Source organism: Poecilia latipinna, unplaced genomic scaffold (assembly GCF_001443285.1).
Source record: "Poecilia latipinna isolate Pla-1442-1.1 unplaced genomic scaffold, P_latipinna-1.0 Scaffold1708, whole genome shotgun sequence".
Lineage (NCBI taxonomy): Eukaryota > Metazoa > Chordata > Actinopteri > Cyprinodontiformes > Poeciliidae > Poecilia > Poecilia latipinna.
Genome location: NW_015114324.1, coordinates 56,187 through 66,433, shown reverse-complemented (window position 1 = coordinate 66,433; position 10,247 = coordinate 56,187). Strand labels below are relative to the sequence as shown.

General features: G+C 36.2%; 1 long non-coding RNA gene across 1 annotated transcript; it reads left to right on the top strand.

Moving 5' to 3' along the window:
- Positions 1-4,135: 4,135 nt before the first annotated feature.
- On the top strand, positions 4,136-7,724 carry LOC106964718 (uncharacterized). Its single transcript, XR_001428485.1, has 4 exons — positions 4,136-4,227; positions 4,386-4,454; positions 4,728-5,087; positions 6,308-7,724. It is a non-coding gene; the product is annotated as an uncharacterized LOC106964718 (long non-coding RNA).
- The last annotated feature ends 2,523 nt before the right edge of the window (positions 7,725-10,247 follow it).

Sequence of the window (10,247 nt, the reverse complement as noted above, 5' to 3'; positions counted from 1 at the left end):
TCTATTAATCCATAAAATGAGAGAACACCCACCCGGCTCCCTTACATAACCCTTTCTATTTCGCTTTGAGTGTTTTGCACTACAGTTTTTTTTTTTTTGTAATTTCCTTTCATCCTCTTGCTGCCACCCATATTTTCTTGTTCTCCCTCACAGCTATCACACCATCGATTCCATTGTTGCCGGCTGACGCTCTCTATGCCAGCTAGAGTTTCTCTTCCTAACCTCTTGCTTTTTGAGTCTTTCATCTAAATCCACCACCTGACATCTTCTCCTTCCCCCCCCGCCATCGAAATTCCTTCTCGCCGATTCCTCTTAGTGAAGGCGCAGGCTGTTTTTCATCTTTTGCACTTGTTGTCCCTGACACTTGTTGACTTCCATTTGAAAGGTCTCCTTAGGGAAATGTCACTGTTTCGGTAAGTGCCTTTCCATTACGCAGAAAACTCAGGAGAAATTGGGTGAGATCAAGCCTTTTAAGGAGGCGGGAGTAAATCTGCATGAAGGCATTCATTGCAATTACTTAATCTGGCTGGCAAAATACGGCGAAACAGTCGAATAATATTCCACTGGAAAATAAAGCGTGGTCACAGAGTTAATCATACAGATTTGCTTGCTTTTATGATTTAATGTTGGACAATTAAAAACAAATATTTTTTTCATATTTGGTTGCTAGAGAAGCTGTAGCTATAAACCATTTAAAGTGGAATTTGAGCGTATAGAGCCACATTTAATATTGATGATTACTTTTTCCACATGGAAAAGAGGTCAAAAGGTTACTGTCATTACAGTAAAACCGTTTAAAAAAGAACTAAGCTACATTATGTAAATATTCCAGCCACAATTAAATGTTCTGTATTTTCATTCTATTTTTTTTTTTCTTTTTGAGTCTGGCATTGAAAGACTTACTCTTTATAGCTTCTAGTTCATTTTAAAGCTTGTTGCCACAAATAGTAAAAAATATATATATATATTTTATGAACAGATATTCCAATCCTATTCCAGACAGAGAATGTTATCCTTCCTGAATAAATGCTATTCTTACTGTTACTATCAGCCACGTGTCAATCAAGTATTCCTTGCTTGATGTTGATCTGAAACCTCAGTTTTCCTACAACTGTCGTTTTTCAAAGTTTACGCTCTCTGTGAAATTTTCCCTTCTGCATCTCAAAATTGTAGGAAGTTGAACTTAACTCTTCAGTCCAATAAGAGTTGTTAAGAATAAGAATTAAACAGACATCTTGTAAGTTTTGAGTGTTCAAATATTACACCACACAAGTATCTGCTGCTTACTGATTTGCAAAAAGAAAGCTCAGAAAGCAGGCTGACTTTTTGGTCCAGTATTTATTTAATTTTATTTTTTTTTTTTTTTTTTTTTCCAGTTATGTCTGGTATATTTGCTGGCTCCGGTACTCCACAGGCTCTCGACTTTATATTTGCAAGTGGTATTTGTAACGTTTAACTTCACTTATTCCTGAAGCATCCTCTGAAGAAATTCTCAAAATGAACCGTTTTGTAAACACAGCACTTAATTCTCCAGAGATTAAGCAGAGGGCTGTTTTCAGCTGACAGTCAATGTTCCACCTTCGGGTCCCTCCTCATTTGTTGTTCAATAATTCAGATGTGTACGTGGGGTAAACAACACAGGACTTCATCATTAGGTAACCGCAAAACATTGACTTTTAGTGCATATCCTGTGCAGCTTTGCTAAAGTGCAATTTTTATTTTTTTTTTATTGTTACGCAAACGTTTTCTTGAAGTCTCGGTGGGGTTTAGTCGTCAAGTACTCAACATGCACTTAAATTGCTTCCTGTTCCAGTGCCAGAAAATCTTTGCTAGCAATCAGGAGCTTGCAGCTGCCTCCTACAAACACACACACACACACGCACGCACGCTGTCAGACTCTTAAAAAACAAGCCACAGGATTGGTCAAATATCTAGCAGCACTTATGTGGATAAAATGGCTTCACCTGCTGTTGAACCAAGTTGACATGCCCCTTTATCTAACAGCTTTCCTCACAATTCCATCAATACCTGGGGTCACTGTGGCCTCACACCTACACAAACGCAGTTTGGGAGCAGAGCGCGGCGTCCGAATCTGGACTGAAGCATTTCTTAAACATAATGCACACTTGAAGAGAACAGAAAATCACACACAGCAACAACAATCTGCTGTGGCCACGTACAAATTTGATTACTCGAGTATAATTTTGAGCTATAGCGCCTTGCAGGAATAATGCTTTCACACTCTATCATTAGTTATAATCAGGTGTCTGCCCTGGAAGGAAAAAAAAAGATAAAATAAAAAAAAAAAATATATATATATATATATATATATATATATATATATATATATACATATACATATATCAGTGTGAAACTGCACAGGAGTCAGTTTCACAGTGGAACTGAAATATCTGCCAAAGATTGTAAAGTGCTGAGTCACTGCGACTCAACTTTTAACTTTTTTTTTTTTTTGTATTATTTTATTGGGTTGATAAACCGCGTTCTTTTTGAAATTATCACGACTGTCTGTACCCTAAGGCATGTAATATAAATCAAGTTGGACAAGTTGTTCAATGTACAGCTTTTTTGTTATCTTCCCCACAACTTCAAACTGAAATCTTCCTAAGTATCACACTGCCTGTTAGTTATCAGCTTCTCACTGAGGCAATGTATGTAGCTAAACTAAAGCAGCAGTAGGAACAATTGTTGCACTTTTTCCAAGTGCAACAAAAGAAAAAGTGTTAAGTGCACAGAAATTTTGAGAGATTTGATTTCACTGGGTTTTTCTTTTCTGCTCTTTGAGTAACATGGCATTAAAGATGAATAGAAATATTTTCCTTGTTGACAGGGACAATAATTCACTGTAACAATAAAGAGCTTTCCTTGTTACAGTAGTTTTCCATGTTTCATAGACTATAGCAGGGGGCTTCAAAGAATATACAACACTGTTCCACGGGTCCATGCATACTTCTGCTTTTTTTTTTTTTTTTGTGGCATATGACGAACAGAGCAGCTTTTTATGAAGGTAGTGATAAAATGGCGAGGGTTAGAGAGATTTGCATGAACAAAGATCTGTTTTGAAATTCAAAATTGATGATGCATGTAGGTGGCGAGCAACATCAAACTTCGCTGCGAGATTTGACATTTTATTTTAAACCAAATCAACGTTTTCTCAAAGCTACATATTGTTTTGGAGAATTCAAAATAGTCAATCATATTAGTAAAATGGTTGACTATTTTGACTTTAAAATTTAAAATCCCTCAGCGAGATCCACTTCTTTACCAAAACCAAAGTTTAGACCATTTTGCATTTAATCTTCTCATAAACAGGACTATTCATCCATATCTGGAGCATGAGCCTGATGGCACCAATTCAGGTCCTGAAGTTTGAATAACAAACAATACAGCTTTCATTACGTAGCGACTCTGATGAAACATTAACTACCTTGTTGCAGAAGAGAGATAAACTGAATATTGATTATATATATATATATATATATATATATATATATATATATATATATATATATATATAGGCCTAATGCAAAAATAAAGAAAGTGTTATCAGAACTGACATTTACTTGGTTTTTGTTTCCACCTAATATTCCCACCTATTATAGTTTTCTATTATGTTTATTTAACTTTCAAGTTAATTTATTGATGATGACTCTCGACAAAGTTCATTTTCGTTTTTGATACCTTTCACGAGTTCTAGTCCAGTATTTGTTTATGTCATTAAAGAGAATGCATTTTCTAGGAAATGCAGTTCGGATTGACAAAAACAAACAAACAAACAAAAAAAAAAAAAAAGGACATGTCAGGGAAGGAAACATTCTTCTTAAGTTCAAGCAAAAAAATTAAGGTTTTAATCCTGATGCTAGGAAAGTTAAGAGTAACCCGTTAGTTTACAATCAATTCTCTAAAAACTGTAAAACCATCATCTTCCAAAACCAAACCAGTTGGTGACATTTTAATAAGTTGCTGAAAATTTTCAATAGATTCATAAACTGGAGAGAGAGAATAAAAAAACGTCATGAGCGAGTCATTCCCTCAGAAAGATGCGGTCTCCATTTTGGTCTGATTTGACTATGACTTGGCTGCACTTTACCATCTTGTTATTCATTAATTTCAGGACGTCTTTGTTTTTGAATGTGTAAACTCTGTTTCCGAATATTAAACTGATCCACACGAAATGGAAAGTGCACTCTGCACCAGATGCTTCAGCAAGTAAGACCTGAACTTATTCTTACTTACTGTTAAATAATTTGTACTTGTTTCTGATATATTAGGCTGTTACACCCTCTTATATGCAGCATGTAGATGATGGGAACAGTATTATTTACTGTATTCATTTGAAAGGTTTTTCTTTTCACCTTTTTCTCTAGTTTGTTTGTGCAGAAGAATTGTTGAGCTGCAGACAATGATGAAAGTTTTGTTCCTCGTTCTGTGTTCAGGTAAGCATTGTTTTATTTGTCTTAATTTAAATCACGTTTGTGTTTGAGCACAAATATTTTATCTTACATATTTTTTTTTTTTTGTCGGATTAATTATAAATTTTGCCTGCAGTAATTTTAGTCGCTTTCCCTGTAAGAACCGCCTCGCGGTGAAAATGTGCACAAACCAATTAACTTTGCACAAGAAACATAGAATATACCTTACATTTCATCTTATAGAAGTGAAGCTCCTGTAAACAAACTTATTTATAGTACATTATTGTCTTTTTGCAGGAATTTTGCAGTTTTCATTAGCTGCATACCGTCTGCGATACTTTAATGATTATCCAGAAGAGAGACTGAACTGGACTGACGCAAAACAATACTGTGTTGAAGAGGGAGGATCATTACTGAGTCTGCATGATGAAGAGGAGGAGAGGATGATATTTAATTACACTAACCCCGGACCTGGGTTTTGGATTGGCCTCAAGAAGAAGGATAATTATACTCTCTTTTGGTCAAATGGAGAAATTGTCAACTTTACCAAGTCAACAGTAAACATTAGTGATGTAGATCAACTCTGTGAAGCTTTTGAAAACGGTTCATGGAAGGGTGTTAAATGTTCAGAAGAAAAAGCTTTCATGTGTAAAAGTGGTAAGTATAAGCCTGCATTTTCCTTTTTTCTGAAAAAAAAATTACTAATAAAGTTAAAGGAAGATAAATGTTGAGGGATAACATAGTAATAATTAGTGCTTTAACTAATGCAGGTACTCCCCTTTAATATGATAAAATTAATTTTTATCATATTAATCAATACATAAGTAGCTTTAATAAAAGTAAAATAAAAAAAAGAAAAGCTGGTTCTAAGTCAGATCCACTTGAGCCACGTCAATCATCATGGCGGTAACATGTGTTACAAGTCCTGGGTGTCAGAACTGCTGTAACAGAGTTGACACAATCTGAAGAGAAAATAAACAAGGAGTCAGCAATGATGACCAGCGCTGCTGTTGACATCCAGATTGCGTTTGTTTTTTTTGTTGTTTTTTTTGCTGTCTTGTATGAGTAACCAAACTGAGCTCAACCTCTGTAACTATGGTAACTCAACAATCAAACAATGAATATTATTCTTTGCACTTTTACAAAGTAAACTTGACAATCCCTTTGAAACCACTTTGAATCTCTTAATGTATCACCTGAAATTATTGAGACAGTTATAGTCGATAATACCGCTCCTGTCCCCACCTCAGGAAAGCACTATAAATACAGACAGATCAACATGCCGAACTGCAAATGATTAAAAAAAAAAAACTAAATACTGTGGTGGCATTTTTAGGTGCACCACACATGGACATAAAAAGTAACATAAATATAACATCCATATCAGCTCCTTAAAAACAAAGAAGTGATGCGTACATTTTACTCTTGCTATTTCAATAAACCTATTACTGTTCATTTCCTGTTATAAAATATATTTCTTATTATTAGGGCTATCATCTAACAAGACACCAATTTAAAAAAAATGTAAATAGTAGTGAGTGAGAGTTGCTTCTTCCAGGGAAAAAAGTTGTCCTTCAGAGTTAACCCACTTTATGTTGCATATAATGAAGACTTGGAAAACACAGATAAGCTCCTGTACACACTGAAAGCTGGAAAAAATGTACTGATACGCAAAGGAGTTAAATTTTAAAGTGCCAATCCTGCACTTAAAAACACTGGTCAGTGTTATTTTGGTGAAACCCAATAACCCTAAGTCAATATTTATCTTCTTATGGATTTAACAGTTCAGTTCTATTCAATCAAGTTTATCATTTTGAAGTGTAAATTTACACACGTGCTCACTTGAATCTACTTTCTTTTTGTTTTTTCTTTACCAGGTGAAAATTTCGTCCTTGTAGACGATGTTGAGAGAAACTGGTGCCAGGCAAGGCAACACTGCAGAACACATTTCAACAATTTAGCGAGTATCATGGACGAACAGCAAAATGAAGACCTGCGACAAAAAAGTCGAGGAAAAAACGTTTGGATCGGGTTTCAGCATGACAAATATGAATGGGCAGACAAAAGTTGTTCAACATTCAGAACTATTAGTGATAGTTCTGACACATGTGTCTCTTTACATAACAATGGGAATGAGCTTAATTGGATTCCACTTGGGTGCAGTAATGTAAAACCAATCATTTGTTATAAAGGTTAGCTATAAATTTAATACATTTACTGGCAAATATTGTTATTGAGAAAATTTAGAAATGTTGTAATGCAGAATTAGAACAAATATGCACATTCATCTTAGACATTAATAAGCGAAGCAGTAAAGTTCCAAGAGAATATCAGTGCTATGTTATTGAGAAATAGTGTGACATAAATTTACCTTCTAGGCTCAATTAGATCCAGTAAAGTAAAGTTTAACATGTCATAATTTGGAGTTTTAATCAAATACACAAATAATCAATCCCAAATGCTAAAAATGCATCATCCTATTTCCAGACACTGTCAGCACAATTTATAGACAAGCTAAAGATTAGCATGCAGCAAAGGATTAAAAGAATTGCGTTGATGATCTAGGCGAGCCTTTCACTTTCTGTGAGTCTTATTTGTGTTTTTTGTCTTAATTTTCAGGCAATGTGAGAATCATAGTAATCAAGGAGCCCAAAACTTGGGAGGACGCCCTGAATTACTGTGAAGCCAGACATTCACGCTTTCTATGGATTGAGGATGAGGAGGACCAGAAAGCTGTTGGACAGTGGCTAAATTTCACTGTCACTGGTTCTTTGAAGCATTTGTGGATCGGTCTGAGGCAGAGTTCTGTCTTTGGGTTCTGGATTTGGAGTGACCGAATTGCAAACTATAAGAACTGGGAGAATGGAAAACAGCCTGAGATGGCTTTGTTCCGTCACTGTGGTGTGATTGATGCTAAAATCTTCGAATGGAGTGGTGAAGATTGTAAGCTTATGTTACCTTTCCTCTGTGAAGAGGATATAATATACATGAAGACCTAAAATTACAGCTTCATTCAACAGCTGAAAGCCTAATGATGTCATGTTACCACTTCCATCCATCTGTCTGTTTCTCTCTCTCTCTCTGTTATTGGTGGGTTTGATTCTATGTTTAGGTGTTTTTTTTTAATCATTTCATGTAATCAGTGTCCGAATTTTGACTGCATATTTAAGGTCTCATATGTATTTCCAAAAGCAGTATGTAAAATGTTTTGCCTTTTTTTTTCTGTTGTGCAGTTTTTGACAAGAGATACTTCCAAATCATATATTTAAAGTGATTAAATAATTACAGATTTAAAACAAAAATTCTGATAATCAGTGTATAGATTTTTTTTAAAAACGTATGCTCTATATGTTTTATTGTTTTATTGTTTTATTATACAGACACACTTTTCACATGCTCACAAAAGTTGTATTTGCTTAATAAACACAGGAACGCTTGTTTTATGGTGTCTGAGCTTTATATGTTAGGAAACAAAGTTATGGGGAAATGTTACAAAAGCATGAAAAAGGTGGTCTACTACTTTGATTGTGTTAGTGATCCCTGCTTTCTGAGAATACAGAAAGCATACAGAATCTTCCAGATCAACAGTGTTGTCATTTACTTCTTATAAAAGTGTGTTTTCAAGCATGGAGAAAAATTAAGAGGCTGAAATTTACTCCTGCTTGAGATTTTTCTGTTGATGCAAGTTACTGCAAAATAGAACAAGATGTTTGAATGGTTGAACTTTTTAATTAAAGCTTCTTTTTTTGGAAAGGGGGGGTATTGTTTAAAGTGTGATGGAGTGAATGGAAATTAACTTTGACCAACTTGGAATTTGTTTAGTTAGATCCAACGTTTGAGCCTGTCTTTAAACCTTTTGAATCCCTTTTTGCAACATAGAAGCAGCTTTTTGTGGGAGGTCACAAGAATGCTGCATGTGACATGTAGTGTTAGATAGCAGAGGTGTGGACTCAAATAAGGACTTGGATGTCATAACTTTGGACTTGACTTTGATGCCTATACCTGGGAGTAAACCTGAGCTGATTCAATAACATTTTCTCTGATTTACTTGGAGTGTTTTTTTTTTTTTGTCTCCGTGCTCTAATATTACCCAGTAATACTGATTAACCAGTGACTGGACTTTTCGGACACTGGAGACACTGACACTGCACTCATGCGATCTTCATTGTTGGACTACTAACACCAATTGGCTGGACCTCGGTTAAATTGAAAGTAAAGGGGATGAATATTTATGCAATCATTTCTTTTATATTAAATATTTTTATGTTCATTAGTTTTTAGAAATCATATCTCACTTTGACATTAATTTTTTTGTCATCGTCAAATAAAATGTTGCTACAAATGATTTATATAAAAGCAATAAAAAGGGTAAGACGTCCATTTCTCTGAATGCTCCGTCTGCAACATGGAGACAGACTCAGCTGTTCTTTCCAATCTCTTAAAAATTAAAACAGGAAAACCAAACATGGACTTTCTAAAAGCTTAGTTGCTATGAAGTTTATTCCTGACAAATCCTTGAACACATTTGTACCAATCGGGGACGAATCAGAGCGTACAACCAAGAAAGGGAGCATAAGAGCAGCAGATGGAGGGCGGGGGGGGAAGTGAGAAGAGCAGCAAAGCCTGTCAAACTATTAATGTCATGTTGTGAGCCCGAGGCTCCCGGTGACACCGGAGATGAGTGGACATGTTTAGCATAGTGCGCCGCATGCGTGCACGGCCATAAACACCTGCCAGAGAACTCTGCAGCTACTAGCCATTCTGTGGCATTCTCTAATCACCGGTCTGAACTCTCCCTATTAAATACTCACAGATTCAGTGAAGCCTTTATTATCTGCAGTGGCTCACAGGGATATTGTTCTGGAGTGCCGAAGGTGGCGGTCAGTTTGACTTTTGACATTGTTGCCCGGATGCATTAATAGCTTTCATGTGTTCGTGTCCCACTCGCACTGATAAATCACTCCTATTAATGAAACACATTTTGCTGTTAGTAAAAGTGAAGCATTTCACTCAGAAAACCAGCATGTCTATATTTGGTGACCCACTGACGGGTTGCTGAAATATTGCTCAGGATTAGACTTTTTAGTCCAGCACAATCTACAAGTGCTCAACTGGATTGAGACCTGACAAATTTGGGGGCTAAACTGATACCATAAACTCATCACTCAGCTTCTAAGATCCTCTTTGAACCAATATTGTTTTGTGGGTAGTGTAAAAGTAAACTCCAAGTGAATGACGAGACTCGATGTTTCCCAGAACACTTTTCAATCTCACACTGTCTTCACTGGTTTGCATTTTGGTACCATCTGTCTCCTCTGTAAGCTCCATCCTTATGACAACATGATTCATTACAACTGCCCACGTTCTTCAGGTGCTTTCTGATTTGGACAAGGGTCTGCATGGACACTCTGACCGGTATGCTGCTCCACAGCCCAGTACTCGGCAAACTTTGATGCATTATGTATTCTAAAACTCTTCTCCCAGACGCACCAAGGAGCTTCTTCAGCAATCTGAGCAACAGCAGCTCATCAGTTAGACCAGGCGGCACAGGCCGGCTCCCCTCCTCCATGTTTCAATAAATATAGCTCTGGTTTACTACCATTCCTTCTTTGGAGGCCACTCCAAAACTGAAAGACTCGAGGATGTTCATATATATGCATTTTATTTTCATTGCAAGTCTCTTAATTTCTGTACGAAATGAATGTGGCTGCAGTCTTGCCTTGTTAAAGGATGAAAATGAATGAATCCATGAGCCTTATTTTGCACTTGCTCACTTACCTTTTCCAGAACATTCAACCCGGCACGGGGAAAAAAATG